This window comes from Leopardus geoffroyi, chromosome E2 (assembly GCF_018350155.1).
Source record: "Leopardus geoffroyi isolate Oge1 chromosome E2, O.geoffroyi_Oge1_pat1.0, whole genome shotgun sequence".
In the NCBI taxonomy this organism is placed as follows: domain Eukaryota; kingdom Metazoa; phylum Chordata; class Mammalia; order Carnivora; family Felidae; genus Leopardus; species Leopardus geoffroyi.
The window spans coordinates 27905400-27931675 of NC_059335.1; the positions used below are offsets into that span (position 1 = coordinate 27905400).

Here is a 26276-nt window from a genome sequence, read left to right on the forward strand (position 1 = left end):
GAGGCTGCTTCAGATCCTCTGTCCCTCTCTCTCTCTGCCCCTTCCATGCTCATGCTCTCTCGCTCTCTCTCTCTCGCTCTCTCTCAAAAATAAACATTAAAAAAATTAAAGCATGGGGCACCTGGGGGCTCGTCGGTTAGGCATCAGACTTCGGCTCAGGTCATGATCTCACAGTTCGTGGGTTCGAGCCCCATGTCGGGCTCTGGGCTGACGGCTCAGAGCCTGGAGCCTGCTTTGGACTCTGTGTCTCCCTCTCTCTCTGCCCCTCCCCCACTCACACTCTGTCTCTCGCTCTCAAAAAATAAATAAAACATTTGAAAAAAAATTTTTTAATAAAAGAGAAAAAGAAAAGAAATTAAAACCCACCCCCCCCCCATGGTTGTTTTCTGCACATGTATGCTCGGTACACACACTTCATTCCATCTGTCCTCTGGAACCTATTAGATAAGTGAGGAGCAAAGTATGGCATCTCCAGTCTATCAAAGGCCCAGAGAGGTTAAGGCACTAGTCCAGAATCACACAGCTGGAATCCCCCAGTCTTCCATCTGCCAACCTCTGTAACCTCAGGTCACAAACCCCTTTCTCTGTGCTCCAACAGTGGCCCTTCCCGAGTTCATCAAGTGTGCCAAGCCTTCTGGGCATGGTGAGCCGTATGCCACCATCAACACCACTAGTGCCCTCCCCCCGCGCCCCGGCCAGGCCCACAATCTTCCCCAAGTTACTCACAGTTCAGTCTCAGTCCTATCATCCCCTTTTCTGGGAAGCTTTCTATTCATTTGAAATCCAATTCCCCTACTCCTTGACATCTCCACCCCCCAACTGAGTTGCAATATAGCATCACAACCAGGCCTACCTTCCCTCTACAGCAGGACTGCACAAAATCACCGGGAGGCATTGTGAAAGCCCAGATTCCTGAGCTCCACTCACAGACTGGACGGCACAGATATAGAACATTCTCTTCATCAACAAGAGGTCTGTTGGAACGTGCTGGTCTAGACCCCAAAGAGCACATGTCACTGTTGGTAATCACAGGCTCATCTGTGTGAGGAGTTGATGACAATCATCTCTTTCACAAGATTGTATACTCCACAAGGATGGGGCCTAATATTGTGCCCAGCTCAGAGTAAGCCCTCAATGAATATTTGTTAGATGGATCATGGACAGACGGATGGATGGATGGATGGACGGACGGACAGATGGACAGATGAATGGTGAGGACTCTGGAAGAGGGAGGGATCCCAGTGGCCTCACCCCACTCTAGGGGAGTACACCCCCATCAGCTGGTGAAAAGGCAAAGCTTTACACTTCACCTCCCCGGACTGTCCTGCCAGAGCATGAGCCCTCCACTGGATCCCATAGCCCCTGTCCCCAAATAGGAGCAGAAGACTGTCCCCCAGGTGCCCAGTAACCACACCCTGGCTGAGAGCAAGCTGCATTGGAAAAGAAAGTCAATTCTCAAATGCCTTTACTATTTTGAGTTCTTGGACACCTAGCAAACAAGAGCTGACAATCTGCCTTAATGGCTCCAGTTCTCAGTGTCTTAAAGAAATTTCTTTCCAACTAAGTAACCCAAATAAATTTAGCGACTTTTTTTTTATAAGGAGAAATAATTAAAGAACAGATGGTGTTGCTTACTTTGAAATTTCTGCTCTAAAATAGATTTTGTGTGCACCCTGGTTGGGGTTCAACTCCCGTGCCCCCCCCCCATCCATGTGTCAGAAAAGGAGATCAGCTCACTAATTACCTGGCTGTCTTTTCCCTACAAGATCCCAATTTAAGAATCTTGTTTCATTCTAAGAAAATTAATTCAAAATGCCAAATAATTTAAAAATGTATTAAGATTCCCCTTAGACTAGAAAGCAAAAAGGAGCTTTCATTTGCTAAAAAATCACCTTGGGTAGTCAGATTAAAGTTTAGCGCTTAAGACTTGATCCCCAGAACTGAGCTTTTGGCAAAGCTATTGGTTCCATATGTCCACACAATGTTTCATTTAAAATATATGTGCTTTTAAATTGGTCTCCAACCATTTCTATGCCACGGTCTCTAACCGCCCCATGCATTTTCCCAACCCTTGGAGCCTTGTTCTCCTCGGAAGCTAGACTGTTTTATTTGCATTGGAGGTAACCTATTTCCAGCCTGCCAAAACCTGTTCACTTTCAAAGCCACTTTTGGAGATTTTATAGCCTGAAATGGAATAAAATTTAAATTTAATAAAATTTGAAACCCGAACCAAAAAAAAAAAAAAAAAAAAAAATGAACTGGTTTAAAAGCCAGCTACCCAGACGTTGAGGAAAATATTCTGAGAAAGCCCCACAGGGAGGAGGGGGAGAAAACCAGACCATCGTTAGCCTGCCAAATGTCATTTGGGGCTGGTTTCAGAGGAGAACCAGAGCTGGGGATGCAATGCAATTATTTAAATCCAGAAAGAAAAATGTTTGCTCCCAAATTTGGCAGCAGCTGATTGCCTCCGATCCTTCTCATTTCAAACTCATTCCATGCATGGGTGGGGGAACCTTCCAGGCCCAGAAGAGTGTATCAGATAAGGGGTGTTATCACACCCGGCCTCGAAAGTTGAAAGGTCCTGGGTGGCTGTTTTTTTTTTTTTTTTTTTTTGGATGAACTGAGAGTTTCACTCTAAAGCATTGTGAGGTGGCAAACCACATTTTTCTTTAAACCACAGGTTGTATCAGGAGGGGATTTTCTCTTTTCCTTTGTTTCTCTCTGTCTCTGCCTTTGTCCCTGTCTGGCAGCCCCCCTCTGCCCCTGCCGTGCTCGCGCTCTCTCTCTCTCTCTCTCTCTCTCCCTCCCTCCCCCTGGCACCCGGTGTGTGAAGGCCCCGTCTGGCTGTCACTCAGGCCCCTTTCTGGGCTCCACAGGCCTCAGGGTATTACAACCCCCCACTGCCCCGGGTCCTCTGCAGCCTGGGAAGCTGTGCTCAAAGGCCGGCCGCGGGAGTCTGGTTTGACACCCACAAAAGGGCTCTGGAGGATGCACCAAATGCCCTCTGATGGTTTTCTCCCTCCTCCAGAGATGGTTCCTAAAGAAAACCACATCGCCTGTCCTGTGAGGGGGAGCCAGGAAGGTGAAAGAAGGGGCCCTCCAGCGGTCCCTGGTCAGGCTCACTGATACATCGGTTCCAACAAGAGCGTGGGCAGCAACCCCGGGGTGTGGGGGACAGCCCCCAATACCCAAAACCGTGAGTGCGTGTGGGCTGGAAGGTCACTCGTTTGCCTAAGTCACCCCTGCAGGTCATTCAGCCAAAAGGACACTGCTCCCTCACCCTCCCTCCTGTGAATACATGTCCCACTGCAAGGCACCCAGCTGCGTCAGAAGGGATGAGACACACACTGGTCTTCTAGCAACTTCCATCTCCTGCTTCCCCTGCCCCCACCCCTCAGCCCAACGCCTCCCCTGCTCTCCCTTCCTCCAGCAGGAAAGATAACAGCACCGCTCACCGCAGCCAGTGAACCACACCTCACCGCAGCCAGTGAACCACACGGCATCCTCAAAGCAAACTTGAGAGGTGAGATACTACTGCTACCCCCCTTCAGCAGGTATGAACACTGAGGCTCAGATTGCTTAAGTGCTTTGCCCAGCTAATCAGTGGCAGAACCAGGATTTAACTGCTTTTAACAGATCTGTGAGTGGATCCTCAGTCTCTGCAGGACTATGGCCCTGGACCCTCTGCCAGCAAGGCCTTGCCCTGGGGTGTGGCCCAGAAGTCGGGATGGGTGGTGCTGAGTCACCCCCACTCTCCCATCAGGCCACCCTGGTGACTAATGACTCTGGGCAAAGCAGAGAGGCCCGTGTGGGGGACAAGGCCTGTGACCGACCTTGAACTTAAGAGGCTCCAAGCTCTGACCAGCGTCGCTAATGGGCCCGGAGTAACCTGAGCCAGGCCTTGGATGGAGGCTTAAGGCATTAAGGCTGGCTGGCCTGCCGGCCGGCTGGCACCACTACCTGGATAACAGCCGGACTTCTCCATTTCACGGGGCCTCTGTTCAGGGCAACCTTTTCTCATACGGCAACAAAGCAGTCCCATTTATCAGGCGCTGACTAAGCGCCAGCACTCTCCCAAGAACTCTACACACATTATCTTGTTTAATCTTCACCACTGCACAGAAAAATGGCATCGATGCTGCATTCGAGGCAGCTGAGGCTCAGAGAGGGCAAGGCGGTCGCCCAAGGGCACACAGCCAGGAAGCTCTTCGAACAGGCCTGCATTCTTAACCACAGTCCTGAGCTGTCTTTGGAAGGAGATTCTCACTTGAGATTATTGGTAGCTTCTTTTCATTTTAGTACATTTTCAAATGCTCTGCAACATTCCAAGGGGGAAAAAGAAGTTGTAACTGGATAGGGGAAAAAAGGGAGGGAGGAAACACAGAAGGTCGGGGAAGAGTATTAAGGTCATTACGTTTGATGGGAAAACTTCACACACACACACACCTTAATCTGCTGTTTATTTGGAATTTTGTGATCACCAAAAATAAAAAATCCCAAAGGCTCATTTTTCTTGTGTAGGGCTTAGATCTTTAGTTTCAAACTGGGCAGAATGCTCCAGACACAAATTCTTCCCTTCCAAGCTACCCAACAGGCTTCTGAGCCCAAGACAAGGCACCAGAGCCCCCAGCCCAAGCCCAGGCAGCTCCTTCACGTGTTTCCCGAGTCCTCACGGCAGCTGGGGAGGGAGAGACTGGTGACCCTTTCCCAATGAGGATCCTGAGTTCACACATGGCACACCAGGTTTCCAACATGGGTCAGCCTTCCAAAGCACTTCCACCCTGCTTCCAACATCCTGTCCCCCCAGCCCTACGAGAGGTTTGCCACTGGATGCTCTGGGGCCCAGGGAGCACCTGCAGAGACGCCCACACAGCGCTCGAATGATGGCACAGCTTCACGGAAGCCCTGGGCCCCGGTGGGATGGCAGGCAGGCAGCAATAGTGGGCTGGAAGCTGTAGGAGACTCGCTTCCCCTCTCTAAGCTTTTCCAGTCATCACATCCTATGTTTTCCTGCAGAACAGGAGCTTTTCCGGGTCCCTGGAGCAGAAGGAAACCTGCCCCCTTGCTGCCTCTCTCTGGCCCCCACGTCTCCAGCAGACACCGAGCCGCCTAGAAAAGGCCACTGCTGAAGGGTTGCCCCGTAGCACAGGCCTGAGAATCTGCCAGGCTGGCACCCTCACCCACTAGCAGCTGCCCTTCTCCCAGAAGGGAAAGAAACTCGTGGGCGGGTTTTTAAGGCTCGAAATAAAGTTTAAATATTACGTGGAAATTACTAAACAAATCAAATCACTGTTAAGTGGATGTCACGGGCTTCCTCTAGACAATACGTTTAATGAAGATTATTGTCCTCCTGGTTATAGTTTGAGATTTGCATTTTATTATCAGAGAACCACTTATGCATTACTCCAGGATTTTCATTAGGTAAATAAATTTTTATGTGGATTTCATTATATTCCCTTGGCTGAGATCCTGATCACTTAACAGCAAGAATGCCGCTCCGACATCCTCTGTGTCAATCAGGATGTAACAGTTTCCTCTGGTTGTTGAAAAGTACTCTTTAAAAACTCTGGAGTTGATGGCCAAAGGAAGAGGGACAGGGTCAGAACTCAGGGTAGAGTCTGTGTCCAGTGCTTTCCCTGAAACAGACACACAGAACCTAAAACGAAATTTCCTATTTAAAAAGGTCCATGTCGTTACGTATATATATGTGTGGTCTGTATAAAACTGAGATTCAGATGCTTTATGTATAAAATTTATATGTCAGGTATAAATTTTTTTCCTGGTGTTTTCTCCACCCTGCTTTGGCCACTGCAACACAAACTGATGTAATCGCCTGGGGAATAACAGGGCTGAGGTGTGGGCCAGTCCCGGAGAAAAAAAGTTGAAAGAAACAGGAAGAAGCAGGAAGGAAGACGGTGGGGGTAGACATTCCTGGAACCACAACCATCAGCCGGAAAAAAAAAAAAAAAATCTTTTCTAAGAAGTATAATATGAAGCAATTAAGCTAATTGGAATCTAGATTATACCGGGCGCCTCCGGAAACTTGAGACCAGGGGAATCTCCTTGCTGGAAAAATCACACCTCGGTATGAATGAGTGAGGGAATGAATGAATGAATAAATGAAGCCGCTAAAAGCAGACCCTAACATCCAGATCTAAGCCACGCGGCCCTGTAAGACCTAGGTGGTTCCAGGTGTCCCTTTTCTAGGGCCTGAGAAGGTTTCAGAAGAGTTTGCTATAATAAAACCTCCTGGTTGTTGAAAAGGGTTGCCACACGCCAGGGACTGGGCCCCGTTTGATGCGGATATGGCATCCACCTCCAGGCCACGCAGCCCAAAGGACCAACAGAGAACCTCTCCAGATGTCTTGCCTGAGAGTTCATCATCAGAGAGACAAACACCTCGAAGAGCACAGGAAAGAACAGCAGCAAGGGTTATGCGACGAGCGGCAAGCCATTGAAGGAGGGGGCACACGAGTCAGGCTCATCGTCATAGCTCACCAAATGCCCTCACATGCATTTCCATGAGGATGGCCTCCAGCATCTAGCACCTCACGTGCTGTAAAACAATGAGTCCCGTCACCAGCTCTGTCCCGGATTATCTTCGTGATTTGGAGAAAACCAATCACCGCCCTGATTTATCATCAGTGATAATAACGGTAAGGTGCTTCCTTGAGTTGTGTGAGATTAAAAGAAAATTGTCACAGAGCAGGAGAAGATATTTGCAAATCATAAATCCAGAATACATCGAGAACCCCTATTTCACAACAGGGCGCCTGGGTCACTCAGTCAGTTAAGCATCCGGCTCCTGGTTTTGGCTCAGGTCATGATCTCACGGCTTCGTGGTTTCAAGCCCCACATCGGGCTCTGCACTGGCAGCTTGGAGCCTGCTTGGGATTCTCTCTCTCCCTCTGTCTCTCCACCCCTCCCCCACCCAGACTGTCTCAGTCTCTCTCAAAAAACAAACTAGAAAACAACCGCAAAAACACCACCAAAAACAACCCCATTTAAAAATTGGCAATGGACTTGAACAGACATTTCTTCAAAGACATGCAAATGGCCGCCATACATGCAAAGAGGCCCTACATCACCGTGGGGAAACGCGAACCAAAACCACAGCGAGATACCACCTCACACCCACAAGAATGGCTACTATCAAAGAAAAACAGAAAATAACAAGTGTTGATGAGGATGTGGAAAAACTGGAACCCTCGTGCACTGTTGGTGGAAATATAAAACGGTGCAGCCACTACAGAAAATGGTTTGGCAGCCGCTTAAAAACTTAAAAGTAGAATTGCCATTCTATCCAGCAATTCCACTTCTGGGTATAAATCAAAAGAATTGAAAGCAGGATCCTAAAGAGAGATTTGTACACCTGTGTTCATAGCAACATTCTTCTCAAAACAGCCAAGAGATAGAAACAACCCAAGTGTGTACCACGTACCCACAGACGAATGGACAAACAAAATGTGATGTATACATATAACGGCACATTATTCAGCCTTGAAAAGTAAGGAAACCGGGAAGCCTGGGTGGCTGAGCCGGTTAAGCATCCGACTTTGGCTCAGGTCATGATCATGCAGTTCGAGAGTTCGAGTCCTGCACTGGGCTCTGTGCTGACAGCTCGGAGCCTGGAGCCTGCTTCAGATTCTGTGTCTCCCTCTCTCTCTGCCCCTCCCCTGCCTGCACACATGCTCGCTCGCTTTCTCTCTCTCTCAAAAATAAATAAAAACATGTTTTTAAGGTTCTTTTATTTTTGTGAGAGACAGACAGAGCATGAGCAGGGGAGGAGCAGAGAGAGAGGGAGACACAGAATCTGAAGCAGGCTCCGAGCTGTCAGCACAGAGCCTGAGGCGGGGCTTGAACTCACGAACTACGAGATCATGACCTGAGCCGAAGTCAGACACTTAACTGACTGAGCCACCCAGTTGTTGCCCCAGTAAAAAAACATTTTTTTAAAAAAAGAAGGAAATCCTGACACCTGCCGCAACATGGATCAACCCTGCAGACGTTATGCTAAGTGATACCACAAAAAAACAAATACTCTACGATTCCACTTACATGAGGTACTTCGGGTGTCAAAGCCACACAGATGGAAAGTAGAATGGCAGCCACCAGGGGCTGGGAAGAAGGGGGAATGAGGAGTCGGTGTGTAATGGGGACAGAGTCTCAGTTTTATAAGAGCAACAGAGTTCTGGAGATGCATGGTGGTAATGGCTGCATGAGAGGTGAATGTGCTTAATACCACGACACTGCACACTTACAAGTGGTCAAGACAGTGCATTTTATGCTGTATGTATCTTATGACAATAAAAAAAAAAAATGAGAGGTGGGGCACCTGGGTGGCTCAGTCGGTGGAGCATCTGACTCTTGGTTTTGGCTCAGGTCATGATCTTATGGGTTCAGAGGCTCAAGCCCCGCGTCGGGCTCTGCGCTGACACTGGGGAGCCCACTTGGGATTCTCTCTCTCTCTCCCTCTCTCTCTCTCTCTGCCCCTCTTCCGCTCATGCATGCACTCTCCCTCTCTCAAAATAAATGAAAGAAACATTTTTTAAAAATGTGAAGAAAACATTTTTCTAAACACGGGGAAGGAAGAGATGTGGATGCAGACAACTCTCGTCCAGCGCCCAGGACGGAGTAGGGACTCAACAAATGCTCACTGGGACCACGGAGTGTGGTCCGCACAAAACCCTCAGCCCTCCAGTGGCTCCCGTTCCAACAGTTTTTGTCAGCCATCGACAAATTTCCCAAACTACCAGCTCTTCAAGTTCAACTTTTCGAAGGGCACAACAAACACCTCCTTCATTTCAATCCCCAAACAACTCACCTGTGCTACCCACGTAGGGACCTACCTGGGAGTTTCCCTGTGCCCTCTGCATGGGCCAGGAAGGAGGGACATGATAAATGAAGGTCCCCGAAGGGAGGGTTCCCCAAATGCAGCAGCGGTCCTGCTCAGGTGTGTGTGGGCGGGGGGAGGGGAGGAGCGGGGGGGGGGGGGGGGGGACATTGGGAGGTTTTTTTATTTTCTTCTCTATATTTTTATGCATTATTCTCATCTTCAATAGAGCAAGTGTCGCAAAATGTTCAAGACGTTTTCATTCTTTTTTTTTCAATATATGAAATTTATTGTCAAATTGGTTTCCATACAACACCCAGTGCTCATCCCAAAAGGTGCCCTCCTCAATACCCATCACCCACCCTCCCCTCCCTCCCAGCCCCCATCAACCCTCAGTTTGTTCTCAGTTTTCAAGACGTTTTCATTCTGATAATAAGGGCAATAAAACAGAGAACTGCCAAGCAGCTCAGGAGCATCTTCTTGCATAAAGTAAAAGGGTTGTTTACACTGCCCTGCCCTCCAATCAGCTCCCTGGTGTCATCACTCACCTCCCACCCATCACCTCTCAGCCCCAGGCACAGGGGCCTCCTGGCCTCCCTCAGACACGCACTCACTCTGCTGCTCTGGGCCTTTGCACGTGCTGTTCTGCCTGGAGAGTCACATCACCCCCCTTCACATCTGCACTCCAAGTCACTTCCTCGGTGAGGCCTCCTCCTCCGACCCAATCTGAACGTACACCTTCCCAGCCCAGCCCAGCCCCCCACACTTCTCTTTCATTGTCCCCGTCAGCCCTGACCGCTAACACCACACACAGGTGTACAGATTGAAGGAAGGAAGGCTGGTTTTAAATCATTCTTGCCCACTCAGCAGAGCAGCCCCAAGCCTGTCCTTTGTCCACGCTTTCTAGTAACCCCAGTACAAACTGCTGAAAGGACTTGACAGAAACACGTGGACTCTTTTCTAATTCAGACCTTTCACTAATTCCGAGTGGCCTCCTGCCCACGGACATTAACAAGAGCACCATGAGATGGCCCATCTCCAGGGTCCTGACCCCGCATTCCAAGTCTGGGGCATTTTTCTCCAAGAGCATTTATCACTCAATCAAACCACCCACCCCGCCAGTGCTCTCGTGAGCGCCACTTACAAGAGGCTCAGCCATCGCTGCTTCAAATCTCACTTGTCCTCGGTATCTCCTGTTTATCTTGGGAACCGTCGACATGAATAGTCCGTTTGTTGGAAGAACATAATATTTTCCTTGGCTTTTAGGCAACAGTCTGGCAAGTGAGCTTTCCCCATGTAACTTTCTGATGGCTTTATGCGAGCAGTTAATTAGAATTATACAGACATGTTTATAGAAGTTTAAATGAAGCATAGTTCGAGTTTGGGAAAATATATATAATTACTCACACCGACACTTCCCACTGAAAGAGAAAAGGCAACATAAGCAAGAACACTGAAAGCAGCAGCAGGAGTGAGGAAAGCCTCCACCAGCTTCAATGGCTCCACCTCGGGGGCCTTGGGGAGACCGAGCCCTGGAGGGGAACCCACAGCCCCACCACCTAATACTTTGCTCATTAGGCTCATACGGCAGCCAACGCTCTCCCAAAAGGGTCCCCGGGGCGGGCGCCAAGCACCAGGCGAGGCCCACGTGAACCCATGCACACACGCGGCAGTCCCGCCCACGCACACCGCGCAAGGCCATAATCTGCTGTGCAACCAGCTATGGAGAAGAGGTCTGGAGACCCAGGGAGGCGCTTTCTCTGCCCTGAGGGAGAGACCTCAGCCCTCGGAACTGAGCGATGTTTCTGGCAGCCTGCGGACCCATAGGCAGAGCTTTGCGGCAGCCTCGCCTAATCGGGCTCCACCCGCCTTCCAGCCCGACCCCCACTCCCTCTGTGACCCCAGTCTGCCTCAGCGCGGCCCCACCTGGCCTGGGCTGCCCCGTCCTCTCCCCTCCCCACTCCCATGCTGACAATGCGGTAGCGGCCCACAGGATGCGGGTGTGTCCCAGAATCCACTTCCCCTGACCCCTGCCAATGGCCAATCTGACTCCCCCGTTCAAGAACTCTTCGAAATGATTCTGATCCCTCGTCTTTAAACTTAAAAGAGCCACAGCCAACTCTCCCCACCTTCGTGCTGTCCAGAATGACCAGCTGGCTCCCACTCCAGACCCAGGATTTGGCATCTGCAAGGCTGAGTACTGAACTGCTTCCCCAGTTGTGAGATGGACTCAACACCCCTGATGTGGGCCGACCCCGCTGTCACGTGGGCCGAAGGAAGGAGTCTCCAGCAGCAGAAAAGAGCTGTCCTCAGGGCAAAGCGACCCCACCCGTATGGCCAAGGGTCAGGTCCAGACGTCCAGGCGGGCACCCGTGCCGCCACTGGCCTTAGCCAAAGAGATGAATCCACGGCCCCCATCCTCAGCCCACCCCCCACAGACCCTGCACAGGTGCTGACCTCCAGAAGCGGGTTCTTCCTCAAACCAGCCCTCAGTGAAGCCACTGCCAGCAGTCTGGTCGCCGTAAAGAGAAAACGGGTCCAGCCACTCAAGAGGCAAGACCTCCCCTCTTCCTCAAAAAGCAACGAACACAAAAAGGAATCTGGATCTCCAGGGAAGAGGCAGACAGAAGCACAGGAGGCAGAGGAAAGCGACAAGGAGTCCAGGAAGGGTAGCAGCAGCTTCTTCACTCAGCACAGATTTACCAAATGCGCATGCCAGGTCACATACTTTCTGAACCCCTGCCCTCCTGCCCTCCGGCCTTTCTCCTGAAGTCCAGGGACCCAGGAGCGGACGAGTCGAACCCAGTCCCTGTCCAGATAGAGCCGGGAGCCAGTGCAGAAGGCTGTAAACAAGCAAATGCTTGTTCCTACCAAGAATAACTAACAAGACACACACAAAAGAAAAGAAGAGAAGAGAAGAGAAGGGAAGGGAAGGGAAGGGAAGGGAAGAGAAAAGGAAAGGAAAGGAAAGGAAAGGAAAGGAAAGGAAAGGAAAGGAAAGGAAAGGAAAAGAAAGAAAAGAAAAGAAAAGAAAAGAAAAGAAAAGAAAAGAAAAGAAAGAAAAGAAAAGAAAAGAAAGAAAAGAAAAGAAAGAAAAGAAAAGAAAAGAAAAGAAAAGAAAAGAAAAGAAAAGAAAAGAAAAGAAAAGAAAGAAAAGAAAAGAGTAACAGCAGTAGGCCCACTTGGGGGGAAAGGCAGTCGGGAAAGGGAATGCTGAACCTGAGTCTACAAAGATGAAGGAGCCAGTGGAGGCGGGAAAGGGGGAGGGCTAATTCAGCCAGGGGTGAAGGCCTACAAAGAAACGAGGTACTCCTGGGGCGCCCACGTGGCTCAGTCAGTTAAGCGTCCGACTTCGGCTCAGGTCACGATCTCGCGGTCCGTGAGTTCGAGCCCCGCGTCGGGCTCTGTGCCAACAGCTCAGAGCCCGGAGCCTGTTTCAGATTCTGTGTCTCCCTCTCTCTCTGACCCTCTCCCGTTCATGCTCTGTCTCTCTCTGTCTCAAAAATAAATAAACGTTAAAAAAAAAATTTAGAAACGAGGTACTCCTGGAACACGAGGTGAGGAAAACAGGGACCAGAAAGATCAAGATGTGGGAAGTGACCATAGGAAATGAGGGACATGTTCCAGAACCTTGCCTAGAAAGAGAGACAGGGCCTCGAGAGCTGCCTGTCCCCACACAGCGCTGGATAACTTCCAAGCAGCCTTTCCACCCATGCTTTCTTGCTGACCCACCTCAAATTGTGTTCAGATATCCCCAGAAGCCACTAAATGCAAGGAAAGCTGGGGTTCTCTAAAGCCCCAGGAGTGGTGTTCCCTACCTGGCCCGTGATTGGTCTAGGATGTGCAGGGGATGCCACTCTCACCAATGACACACAAGGGAGGGACTGCAGAGGCATGTAGGGAAGCTGTACTTCCCCTAACAGCAGGCCGGGCCTGTGTAAGGGAGCTTCTCTCTCCTGGTCTTTGGACAAAGACATGGCTGGGAGTGGGGCGTGATGTCTGGCACCACAACAGCCATTTCTTCACCATGAGGAGACAAATCCAAGGCCAAGAGCCAATGTGGTTGAGCAGGACAGAGCATAAAAATGAAAGGCACCTGGGTCCCTGCTGACAGTGCTGACTGCTCCACTAAAATACTCTGTACGTGCACCCTCCATGATACCTCCCCCTGTGCTGGAGCTGTTTCCAACCTGGACTGCATGTCATGGTGTCGCGCAGCCCAAAGCATCCCAACTCACACAATCCCTTGTCAGCCAGCCAGTTCCATCAAAACTGAATGTCTGGCCTGGCTGCTTGCTCTTCCTCTTTCCAGAAGAAGCTTAAGGTTTCTCTGTGCCATCCCTGCCAAGAGAGGCCCTGATCAGTGATAGATGCAATCCTCTCCCCAGGGGGATTTCACAACCTCAGGATCCTGGGGGAAATCCAGTCCTAAGCAGTCAAATGGTCAAAATACAGACCATAAAGATTAGAGGAGGGAGGGAGGAGGAGAAAAAGTTATTTTTAATGACCCCATCCAGTCATAAAGTGCTAAAGAAACCTCAAAGTGCCTGAGTCCACATTCCTGCTCTAATAGGCAGAGGTCCAAGGTCACAATGAACTCTTTCTTTGCTCATTTCATCTTTGTAATGCCCCTCAGAGGTGGGGACGTTTCCCCTATTGTATAGTTGGAGAAACTAAAAGCAAATAAAGTCACCGTTACGAAGACAGGCACTGGAGCCAAGAGGCCTGAGTTCAAATTCCAACTCCTCCATTCACCTGCTATGTGATCTGGAGCCTCAGGGCTTCAGTTTCCTCATCTATTCGATGGAGGATAATGTTGTGAGGATAACATGAGACCGCGGTACGAAGGAAGGACACCAAGCCCTGCGTGTGGTTTCCAACCAGGGCTGTCCATGACGAAGTCCTGGGGTCCGCAGGAGCTCCTTTCCTAAGGGACGCCCAGGCTCCAGGGTGGTTTGACTTTTCCTCCTACAAAGTGGAGGTTCTGGAAGAGCAATCAGATACCTACAGCTGAGGGCTCTCTGGCCGCCAATGTCAGGTTGACTAGGATGTGGGGCGGGTACCATTCCTTAGCTCAAAATTCAAATCCAGCCGGGATCTTTTGTCCAACCATTCCCTTACTAAACGGTATCAATCCGGGCCCACTCAACACGAGAAGTTTTTAAATGTGTCAGAATCAGCTACAAAGTCATTCCGGCCAAGCCTGCTGACCAAGCCGGGCGACGCCACTTGGATCTAAAAAACAGTCTGAGATCATGAAACGCCTGTCTTCTGGGGGCAGTAGGCTCTAAAGGGAGCCGCTAAGGAGGAGGCCAGGAATGCTCTGAGCAAAGCCAAGCTCCTGGGAATAAGGGTGTGACCTCCCAAAGTGACTCCTTTTCCAGATCTCTGCCCTTGGCCAATATGGACATCAGGAGACCCGGAACCGGCAGCCCCTGGGGCAGAGCCATTGGGCCCAGGGGAAGCCCCTCAAATAGGCAGGGCCAGAGCATACATCTCGAAATAGATCAGAGCAGGGCACCCAGAGAGCTTCCCAGCAAATCACCCAGCCTCAAGCCTGCAGCACACTGGATGGGACCCACTGCAACCAGGATCCCCAGTCCCCTGGGGGCCAGGCAAGCACATACATGAGTGACCTTTGCACAGGGGACCGTGATGAATACACCCCACCCGCTGGAGCAGCCTCCACCCCCACCACCGGAATTGCTGCCAGGCAAGGCAGTGGGCCCAGCAGTCCCAGACCTGCCCACTTGCAAAGAGTGCTAAGCAAGAAATCGGAATGAATTTTTTCCGTGAAATCTCCAGATTTTCCAATGTTGGTTTATTTCTTTTAAACACAGCACAACCCAATCAAAACGTATCTGTCGGCAACACTGGGCCTCAGGCCACCAGTCTGCAACCTTAATCGAAAAGGCTGGAACAGCGATGTAAAGGGGTAGATGCTCAGGTCTGCAGCTTTCCTCCCACTCGCCGTGGCCGCCCCCCACCTCCATCCCCTTCCTCTTGACCCCTTTGCCAGCCCCTGATTGATTGGAATGGGGTTCACATGCGTAGGAGCGGTTTACCTGCCTCCACAAGCTCACCCATCAGGCAATACCCACAGCCCAGGACTCGGGAAACACCTCTCCACCGAGAGAATACCCTCTGCACTTGGCTCTTCTGGAGGCTGAGGTTTCCTCCCCGAACAGGATGGATTTCCATGCCAGAGTAAAGGTCTGCGCATGCTCCCCGCTCCAGACCACGGTATTTATACAGTTTCAAAACGACAAGCGATTATTTTGTTTCATAAGAACAATCACTATGCAAATGAAACCTCCAGCTAATACAAACAGGGCTGTTAAATTCATTTGCCAATGTTTATGAAAAGAAATTCGGGGGGCCCTGACCAAGCAGCTAAGAAAATGTTTAATCACAAGATACATTTGAGGGAGGAAATTAGGCAAATAAGAAAAGATGCCCAGACTTGGCTCCCTGAGCCCCCCTACCACCACCACCTCCCAGCCCTCCTTTATTCAGCAAGACAATCATAGTGAAATGAAGAGGTTCCCACAGGACAGGCGGATGTCAAGACTCGAGGAGGAAAAGCCAGAGAATGCAGATGCGAGACAAGAACCCCAAGTTCCCAAATTTGGACCGTCCCCTCTGAGTCTACCCACCCCATTTTTTTTCATTTGGTTTTTGTTTTGTTTTGTTTTGTTTTGTTTTGTTTTGTTTTGTTTTGTTTTTGGCGGGGTTGTGGGAAGGGAGGAGGGAAAGAATGTGCAGGGGCTTTAGCCAGGCTGGCCGGGCAGGTGTGCACAAGGTGCTTGCTGATCTGTGGCTCCTACCTTTGTCAGCACTAGAAGCCAGAACACATCCTGTAGGGGCTCACACGCGTGGCCAGGCCCTGAACCACAGGACTCGAGGTCAGCATGGGGCCACAGCCTGTGACAGGGCAGGGGGCAGGCTAGGGGACCCAGGCAACACCAGAGCAGGACAGAGTGACTGGGACTCAGGCAGGATGTGTCAGAGGGGAGCATCTCAATTCCTGGGAGGGCCATGTTGTAGCCCCAGAAGAGTAAAGAGCCCCTGTGTCAGGAGGGATTCTAGAATGTTAGAGCAAAGAGAAAATCATCTCATCAGGCTTGCTTGGGCTCAAACCCCCATGTGGAGCCTGTGTGACCTCAAGTTACTGTCCCTTCCTGTGCCTCAGTCGCCTCCTCTTTAAAATAGGGATTAGGAGGGGCGCCTGGGTGGCTCAGTCAGTTGAGCGTCCGACTTTGGCTCAGGTCATGATCTCACAGTTCGTGGGTTTGAGCCCCGCATCGGGCTCTGTGCTGACAGCTCAGGGCCTGGAGCCTGCTTTGGATTCTGTGTCTCCCTCTCTCTCTGCCCCTCCCCAGCTCGTACTCTGTCTTTCTCTCTCTCTCTCAAAAATAAAATAAACGTTGGGGCGCCTGGGTGGCGCAGTCGGTTAAGCGTCCGACTTCAGCCAGGTCACGATCTCGCGGTCCGTGAGTTCAAGCCCCGCGTCGGGCTCTGGGCTGATGGCTCAGAGCCTGGAGCCTGTTTCCGATTCTGTGTCTCCCTCTCTCTCTCTGCCCCTCCCCCGTTCATGCTCTGTCTCTCTCTGTCCCAAAAATAAATAAACGTTGAAAAAAAATAAAATAAAATAAAATAAAATAAACGTTAAAAAAAAAAATTTTAAATAGGGATTAGGAAAGCATGCCTCACAACACGGTTGTGATAATACACGGTTGTGATAATACAATGAGATCATACATGTAAAATGCTTAGTTGTGTCCCTTGGAACTTAGTAAATGCTCAATAAAGGGTAACTGTCAGGCCCAAATCCCTCACTGCCCAAAGAGGGCTGTTGTTATTTCCCTCAGTCACACAGATTAACCCCAGCTCCAGTGCGTCCAGCAGATTTAAGGGAAGAATGGGTGGAGGCTAGGGCCTGGCCGTGCAGAGGCCCCTCTGGGAAGTACACTCGGCAAGGAGGCAGGAGGCGGTGGTGGTAGGAGGGACCTCTGCAGCCAAAGCTCCCTGGGGCTGGGGGAAACCGGAGCCTGGCCCTGGCAGGGCCTCCCAGGGGCCCGGGCAGGGGCAGCTGTCCAGAACTGTCTGTCCATGGAGGGGGCAGGGAGGCCGCCACTCGGAGCACGCCGTGTGCCAGTCCCTGGGGCCGGGCCGGCTCAGCCTGCTGGCTCCATCCAGAGCCCGCCCCAAGGGATGCTGGGGGAGGCAGCCAGGATCAGAGCCGCTGGCTGCGCACTCCCCTCCCCCAGCAACAGGGGACTAAAGTGGGTCAAGGAGGAAGGAGGGGGCCCAGGAGGGCTGGGGGAGGGGCCCGAGGAGCTCAAAAGGCACCCAGAGGGAGGGGACCAGGGGAGGATGCATGGAAAAGCAAAACCATGTGTGCAGTGGGCCTTGGGGGGCCAGGGCAGAGCAGAGCAGAGGCTGCCGAGGACTTAAGGGTTCTCAAAATCACCTCAGGATTAACTGCAGGGGGACCTTAGCCCTGGCTCCTGCCCCTAGAGCGTTGGTCCTTCTCTTTCTCCCACCCCCTGGCTTTGGGGGCTCCATTTCCCCCAACCCCTCAACCTCTTCCGGAGCCCCACACCCAATAGCCCCCAGCCAAAGGGTCTGTGAAGAGCTCTCAGTCAGTCAGCCTTGGCCCCCTGGCTCAGACCAGCCAGGAGGTGTGGTCTGAGGAGGGTGGGGAGAAGCAATGTAGCTGATCCCACCCTGGGTCCAAGCTCAGCAGGATGGTGGCAATGCCAGGCCAAGTCAGGCCCCAGTCACCAGGGAGAAGAGAGTGAGCCCCATGTCACCCCAGGGGTATCCTTGGGGGACCTGGTGCGAAATAAAAGGAAAAGATGCATGAAATGCCAAACAGGGCTGCTGTTCCTCTGCCAGAAGGGGAAGCCAGGCCCCGGACCCCTCAGGGGCAGGAGCTGGGGGACCACAGTTCAGCCCAGGGAGACGAGGACTGGCGGTCAGCCTCCACCCCTGGCTGGCCCTGGCCCAATTATCGGCTTCTCTCCCAGCTCCCCCACCCTGCATGGCCCAAAAAAAAAAAAAAAAAAAAAAGGAAACAACCACCCAGGCAACTCGATATGGTCCAGAAACCTCCAGGGTCCTTAGGTTCCAGGAAGCGAGCACAGGAGGGGGTGGAAGGCAGGGAATGCAGAGGGTCGGTGCCCAGGGAGAGGGATCTGAGGAGGGAGGAGAGAAGGAAGGCCTGCTTCCAGGCCTCTCAGCTAGGACGAGTACCTGCTGAGGGGCAGCCTGGAAACCTGGCCAGGAGGGGCATGTACCCTTGGGTTCAAACTCGAGCTCAGGGGAAGATGTTGAGGGGGAAGAAGCTGCAGGCAGAGAGGCCAGGCCTTGGGCCCACAGGGCAGTCTGAGTAGAAACAGAGACCCAGAGAACTTTAAATCTCAGAGTCCCTCCGTAACGCCACCCACCCCCACCTAGCACGTCGAAGATTCCTGGGCTGAGCCAGCCGGTTTCTTGGGGCCTGGTCAGGGGGTAGGGACACAGGAGAAGGAAAGACTCCCCACCTAAATGCAGCAAGCAAGCGACTCCCCTTCCCACCTAGCAGAAAAGAGGAGCAGGCCTGGCGGGGTGTGCAGTTCCCAAGAAACAGGGAAGCAGGTCCAGTCCTGTGTACTGCCCACCCCACATGTCCCAAGCACCTGGCCTCACCCTCCCAGCCCCCACCTGTCCAAGCTGCTTCTCAGCCCAAGTTAACTTGAGGAGCAGGCCCAGGCAGACAGGAAGGGGGGAGGGTAAAGGGGTGTGAACTTGGCCACCAGAAAGGTCCTCAGGGGGAACGTGGCGTTACCAGCCTCAGAGTTCATAACTGTTTATGGGTCTGTCTCCCAGCCCAACGTGGGTTCCTGGGGGAGGGGAGGCCTGCTCCTTCACCAGGCTGGGAGAAGGTGGCCCTGGGGGTGACTCAGGCAGGCACCATGGTGTCAGGCAGCCTGGCTGTGACATGTGACTTGGGGTCTCAGGCTGACCCTCAAAGTTTCCTCACCTGCAGGATAGCAAACATAATGGTACCAACCTCAGAGGGCTGTTGAGGGGATCCATGAGAAAATGTGTAGAAAGCATTTAGCGTGCACTGGGCACACAGTCAGCCCAATAAAAATGATCAGTAAAAAGCCTTACCCCTTCCCACTGCCTCTGCGGCCCAAGCCACAGAGAGCCACCTCTCTCTGTGGAGGTGGAGACAGGCCACCTGTCTCCAAAAGAGAAGAGCAAACTCTCCCAACAAAACTAAGGCAAGACATGATGCACAGAGACATCTGTGGACAGGCCCAGCCTCACCCCATGTGTCTGCGTGGGGGCCTGCACTCAAACTCAGAACCCATGACAGGCCTCGCAGGGCCCTGGAGAGTCCAGGCAATGGGTAGTTTGAGGCAATGAAAAGAGGAAATTCAGAAAAAAGCCCATTCAGGCACCCAATCCAGAATGAACTGTGGATATAGCAGGCACACAGGGACAGCTGTTTTCTCAGTGCCCTGGCTGGAGGTGGTGAGAATGGGGGCAAGGGCTTGGGGTTGGGACCCCTGTCCGTAAGACATGGGGCCTTGGAGACGCGCAGCCTGGTTGATGACTGGACACCGGCTGTGCTACGCATGGGCTGTGTGGGTCCGGACCTCCCTTTCTCATCTGGCTAATGAGGGGGACCCTGTCCAACCTACTCCCTGGTACTTGGAGGTGCCTGTGAGAAGCTGTGTGACCACGTGATGCTCAGAGGTTGTGCAAATTTGGGGAATATTCATGCTCGAGGCATGGGGGCCAGTCCTGGGACGAGCAGGCCACCCCAAACCCAACAACCTCTGTCACTCCCCTCCTTTGCCTCCTTCTTCACCTGTGTTCCGGCCCTTCCAGGAAAGCCCACCGCACATGTCCCTGCCCCTGAAGGCACACATATTCTAAATTCCCCCAGATTCAGTCCCCTCAGGTCCTCATGGACTTTCCTTCTCCCTCCTCCCTGCACAGGGCTGAGCCCAAGGCAGGGGGCAGGCGCCCTGGGAATGAGTTCAGAGCCCAAGGGCACCAGCCACCCACCTCTGCAGTTCCTTCCCCCGTCATCCTCCCAGGCCAGCTGACACTTCCCCTCTTTTGAAATGCCCTCCCAGGACAATGCTGTCCAAGGCTGACAAGCCAGAGCAGTCTCTCCAGAAAAATATTTGACACTTAACTGGTGTCCCTCTTTCCCACTTTGTCATCCTCATTACCTGTCCCCAACTAAACTGTAAGCTCCCTGAAGGCAAGGACCTAGCCCTTTTCACTCATCTCTGTGCACCCAGCTATAGCATAAAACCTAGCACAGACTCAGAAGTATGCATCCAGGGAGCACCTGGGTGGTTCAGTCAGTGGGATGAGCCTCGGCTCTTGACTTCAGTTCAGGTCATGATCCCAGGGTCGTGGGATCAGAAACCACATCGGGCTCCGCGCAGAGCCTGCTTGGGATTCTCTCTCCTTCTGCCCTTCTCCCCCACTCACACTCTCTCTCTAAAGTTTTAAAAAAAAAAAAAAAAAAAAAAGCATGCACCCAGGGAATGAATGAAGTCAAGAAGTATCCATCCAGTCAGTGAATGAGTGAATGTTAAGTGGCAAACACAAGAACCATTATTCACATCTGTTTGCCAATCTTCCGTCTATAATGTCTTGAACATAAATGCACTCAAAATTGCACTCCGGGGCCATATGTAGCCACAGTACCTGTTCAAATCCTGTCTAGCCCTAGCTGTGGGACCCTGGGCAATTTAATTCGCCACGCTGTGCCTCAGTTTCCTCCTCTGTAAAACGGGATAATCAGCGTGCCTACCTCAGAGGGTTGCTGAGGCCCGCAAATGAATTAACGAGGGTAAAGTGCTCCGAAGCAAATCAGTGACACTTACTTCTTACTATTATACAATCATGGCCGGCCCAAGCCGCGATCAGCTGCCCTCCCCGAGTCCCGCCCCAGAGCTAAGGGCCAATCAGTGCTCCAGTCCCCAGAGGGCCCCCCAGGGGCACATCTGGCCAGCGGAGCCCCGCAGCCCACCCACGGGCTGGCCGCCAGCTGTGGGCTAGGCGCCGCCGCCTCCCGCCCGCCCCCGCCCCAGCCCCGGGCCTGGGGCTCAGGAGTCCTGGGGGCGCCGGCTGGGCCCCACCAGCCCCAGACTCGGAGGGGCGGGCGGCGGGGGCGGCCCGCGGTGCAGAACAAGCCCCGGCCCCCCTCGGGGCAGCGCGAGCGAGCGCCGCAGACCGCGCCTTCCCAGCCGCTCCCCCGCCGCGGCCGCTTTGTGCCCAAACCTGGGCCTGAGTTATTGCGCCGCAGCCATGGAGCCCTCCCGGGCGGGGGCCGGCCCGCCGCGTTCCCAGGACGGCCGCCTCAAAGGGGGCCGGGGGCGCCCCCGCGGGAGGGGCCGCTTTCCCAAGCGCCCGGCCGGCCCCGCAGGCCCCGCCCTGAGGCCCCGCCCCCGGTCCCCTCCCCTTGTCCTCCCCCTCCACCCACCCGGGCCCGGACCTCCTCTCCCTCCGCCATCGCTTCTCCGTGCCCGTCTTCAGGCCGGCTACCCCGGACCCACATCACCCCGGGCGGCTCCGTAGACTGACCCCAGGTGGGCCCCAGGGACCCCCAGATCCCACCTCTGCTCCGGGAAATCTGGGCTCTACCCATCCCACCAGCCTCGGGTCAGAGCCCTGGCTTAGAAAAGGGTTGGATTCTGGGCTGGGCCTCTGAGGGAATGGGTTGTGGGAGCCTCCTGGCCTCATTTTCCCATCTGTCAGATGGGGGGGTGGGAATGTAGGTCCAGTGCCAGGCACTGGGGACATGGCAGTGACCGACACAGGCAGGGGCTCTGCCGTGTGGTGCTCAGAGCCGGCTGCCCAGGGAGGAACCATCCCTAAGCCCTCCACTAACTTGCCCAAGCTAACACAGAGATAGGACTGCGTGGTTTGGGGAGCAGGAAAGAGCCAGTGAGGCTCCTAGGGCAAGATTGGGATCCAGAAACCTCCCTTGCCCCATCAAATGGACTCCTCACCCAGAGAAGCCTGTCTCTGGGGCCTGGACTGTGCCATAGAAACCAAACACTGGGCCAGCGGTGGATCCTCCCATCGTGGGAGCTAGAGATCCAGAAAGGACCCCCATCTTCCGCAACCCCCCACCCCTTCAAAGCACCAAACAAAAGGCTTCCAGCCCCCAGCTCCCCTCATGCCCCCTCCCCATCACCCTGGGCTCAAGTGTCACTTCCCAGATGGCCCTGTCTGGACAGCTTCCCCCATCCCTCCCTGCCTATCCCAGGATCTGCTTTGTTTCCCAGAAATTGTGTTACTGACTTGTGTACTTGTAGATGGCAGCTCACTGCCACTGCAATAAACTCTCGCCTGTCTACTGTTGTGGCCTCAGCGCCTTGAACAGTGCCTGGCACATAGTAGGTGGTCAATAAACATGTCTGAGATGAACAAGAGAACAAATGAATGAATGAACAAAGAGATAAAGAGAGTAGGTCTTAAAAGCCTAGAAACCCACACTGTACCCAGATAAGAGGATACCATGACTGGTGACCAAATAAGTGTGGAAATCAGAAACTGTTAACATCTCTGAGAGTCCCACATTAGCATTTTAAAGGCTCTGAAAAGCCCTGAAAGTTTTTAAAACGTTTAATTCTGTTTAATGCAGTGTTGCCAAATGTGTTTGGCCACAGAAAAGGTTTTTTTTTTTTTATTCTTTTGGTAAAACTCAACCAAATCCTGGAATACATTTTGGGAAACATCAATATAAACTCACTTCCCACCCTCACAACCATGACTTTACAGATGGTAAACTGAATCTTAGAAAAAAGACTTGCCTCTTTCGTTCTGTGAGGTCAAGTCTAGCGTAGTGCTCGGCACGTAGTAGGTGCTCCAAAAATATCCAAATGAATGGCTATAAAGTAAATTCATGAGTAAAGTTTACCACCCACGTGTATCTTCTTGGCCCCTGTACCAATAGTCTGAATCATGCAAGCAATGACAAGAGTCTCTTCCCCTGGGAAGCTGGCACTCACACACCTACGTGTACACACACATGTACATACATGTACCCACACAGACGACTCGAGCCAGTACACACATGCACACAGACACACACATGCACACATACAAACAGGCACACACAGTCATATACATATACAGACACATACACACAGGTACACCCATGCTGGGGCATATGCCTTCCACACAGTCCCCTTTCCTGGGCCTGGCCAGTGTGCCCCTTAAGGAAGGCAACTGTCCTTGGTGGGGAGGAGGGGACATAGGGCTGGAGAACTTCATTCACAACCTGGCACTTCCCAGAGGGTAGAGTTACTCCAGCAGGTGACAGATTAAAACCTAGGTTTTTTTCCCACCCATTTTCTCTGGCACAAATGTACAGGCGAGAGAGAGACAGAGAGAGACAGAGAATGACAGAGTCAGGCTGCCCTGAGTATGACTCCCACTCCAACCCTCCAGATGGCCATTTCGGTTTGACAAAGCCCCTCCTCACTGCTCCTAAGATTTCACCCACACACCTCTCCTGGGAGTGGAGCCCCCATTTCACAGAAAATGAAGCTGAAGTTTATCATTAACATGGTGAGGATGTGGTGGGATAAGGGTGGGAGCCCAGGTACACTTGTTAAGAAACCCCCAACACCCAGAAGCTTGAGGGTCCCAGGTTGTTCCTTAGGTAGGCTCTGCTCTGGAACAGTGGCAGCAGCAAGATTGACCTCCAGCTTTGCCCTGCCCTCAGGCATAATTCTGCTACAGAGTCATTGTATGACCTTGGACTCTGACTTGCCCTTTCTGGGAAAATCTGATCATTCACATGAGACAGGAGCTCAGCTAGGATTCTCTAAGATCCATTATTGCTCATGAAAAAGAAAGCCTGAGGCTCCCACATGAGTAGTCAGAAGTGAGTGTCCAGATTAAATGAGATACTGCCAGTAAAGTACATTGCCCAGTGACCACATACAAGGAGTGTTCATTAAATGTTAGCTGCTCTTGGTGTTGTCTTTCCATCCTTCTGGGTCCAAATCAAACACTACCCCTCTTCCAAACCTTGCCTGATTCCCTCCATCAAAAAGAATCCCTTCAGGGGTGCATGGCTGGCTCAATCAGTAGAGCATGTGACTCTTGATCTCAGGGTCATGAGTTCGAGCCCTGGGTATAGAGAATGCTTAAAAAAAAAAGGGGGGGGGGAGTCCCTCCAACCTCTCTTAGCCCTCAACATGCACCGCTATCTTGGGCTGCTCTATCTAGTCCTGTGGTTAGAGTCTTATGTCCTCTCCAGACTGGGAACCTGGTCTACCTGATGGCATGGCCTCCATTTAGTTCATCTCTGCATCCTCCCTGGAACAGAGTCTATGAGTCTCACCTGGATAAAATACTCAGGATTTAGATGGAACAGCAGGGAAGGAAAGGATGGATGACAGATGAATGAATGGATTATTGGGTGGATGATGAATGGATGACGGGTAGATGATGAATAAAATAGATGGATGAATGGATGGATGGATGGATGGATGAATGGATGGATGGATAGATGGATGGATAGATGATGGATGGATTGATGGATGGATGGGTGGATGGATGGATGGATGATACATGGGTGATGGATGGATGATGGATGGATTGATGGATGGATGGGTGGATGGATGGATGGATGATACATGGGTGATGGATGGATAGATGATGGATGGATGGATGGATGGATGGATGGATGGATGATGGTTGGAAGGAAGAAGAGACATGAATAAAGGACTTAGGGAAAGAAATGCCCAAACCTCCAGCTGCCCCTTCTGAAGAATAAATAAAAACAGTCTATAAACATAAGGAAAATGGCCAACCCTGGTAGTAATTAAGGAAATACAAATTAAAAGATAAGCTGTTTCTTGTCTATCAGACTGGCAAAAAGAGAAAGGGGGAAAGAAGAAGAAGAAGACAAAGGAGAAGGAGAAGGAGGAGGAAGAAGAGGAGGAGAAAAAAAAAAGAACACATCAGTATGTGGGCAAGGATTAAGAGAAACCTACATTCGCACACTTATTGAAGGATAAACTGGTACACCCTTTGCGGAGGGCAATGTACAAATATCTATCATATTCTTCGAGTGACTACCCTTTGACCTAACAACTCCTTTTCTAGGAATCTAGCCTAAGAAGCACACAGATTTATAAATGAGAAGTCTCCCTGCATCGTTTTTCACAGTGAAAAACTGGAAAACAAATAAATGTCCATCAATGGAGAACTGTAGATAGACTGTGGTGCATCCGTTCTATAGAATGATGGCTGCTGAAGTGGAGTAGATCTACAACGCGAACATGATGGTCTTTCCTAGACGAACAGTTCTTCAGCCTGGCTGCACGCTCATATTCCCCCAGGAAGCTTTAAAAAAGAAAGCGGGGCGCCTGGGTGGCTCAGTCGGTTAAGCGTCCGACTTGTGATCTCAGCTCAGGTCATGAATTCAGGAACCGTGAGATGGAGCCCTGTGCTGATGGCACAGAGCCTGCTCAGGATTCTCTCTCTCCCTCTCTCTGCCCTTTCTAAACACTGTGTGCGCATGTGCAGGCTTTCTTTCTCTCTCTCTCTCTCTCTCTCTCTCTCTCTCTCTCTCTCTCTCTCAAAATGAGTAATTAAACATTTTAAAAAATACAATAGGGGCACCTGGGTGGCTCAGCCAGTTAAGCATCCAACTTGTTAACAGGCAATGTTATTCCTTGAAGTGCCTAAAATGATATTGAAGTACCACCAAGACTGGAAACTCACTGCTACTTGAAAACAGCACATAACAAAAAGTAGATCCAAGCAGTACACGATACTATCTAGGGTTAAAATTATGTATATATGGATACATATGCATATGTTTTTATGTAAATGCACCACCAAAAAAGGTCTGGGAGAAAAGATAGCTGTGGAGAACAGTGCTTACCTCTGGGGAAGAAAGGCATTAAATTATTTTTTAAGATGTGTAAACTTTTTTTCAAGATGTGACTATAGGGGCGCCTGGATGGCTCAGTCAGTAAAGCGTCCAACTTCAGCTCAGGTCATGATCTCACAGTTCATGAGTTTGAGACCCGCATCAGGCTCTGTGCTGACAGCTCGGAGCCTGGGGCCTGCTTCGGATTCTGTGTCTCCGTCTCTCTCTGCCCCTCCCCCACTCATGCTGTCTCTTTCTCCATCTCTCAAAAATGAATAAGTGTTAAAAGATTAAAAAATTAAAAATTTTAAAAATAAAAAAAACAAATAAAAATTTTAAAAGATGTGACTATAGATCCCCAAAGGGCAGGTTACACAGGCGGGTGGCGAGCAGAACACAGCTCCTGTGCCTTCACTCCCGGCCCCCTCCCCTAGCCCAGAGTCCAGGGACCTCTCCAGCCCCGGAAGAAAGCATGAGCTTCTCTGCTGCCTTTTCTGGCCCATTGGGCAGTTATAAATAAAGGTA

At 51.6% G+C, this 26276-nt stretch overlaps 1 protein-coding gene and 1 long non-coding RNA gene across 3 annotated transcripts in view; one reads left to right on the forward strand and one right to left on the reverse strand.

Moving 5' to 3' along the window:
• The window catches only part of ZNF423 (zinc finger protein 423), a 335974-nt gene that overhangs the window by 297540 nt on the left and 12158 nt on the right, over positions 1 to 26276 (reverse strand). The window lies entirely within an intron of this gene.
• Positions 2798 to 5452, forward strand: LOC123579118. The gene is made up of 2 exons (XR_006702630.1): positions 2798 to 3523; positions 5017 to 5452. It is a non-coding gene; the product is annotated as an uncharacterized LOC123579118 (long non-coding RNA).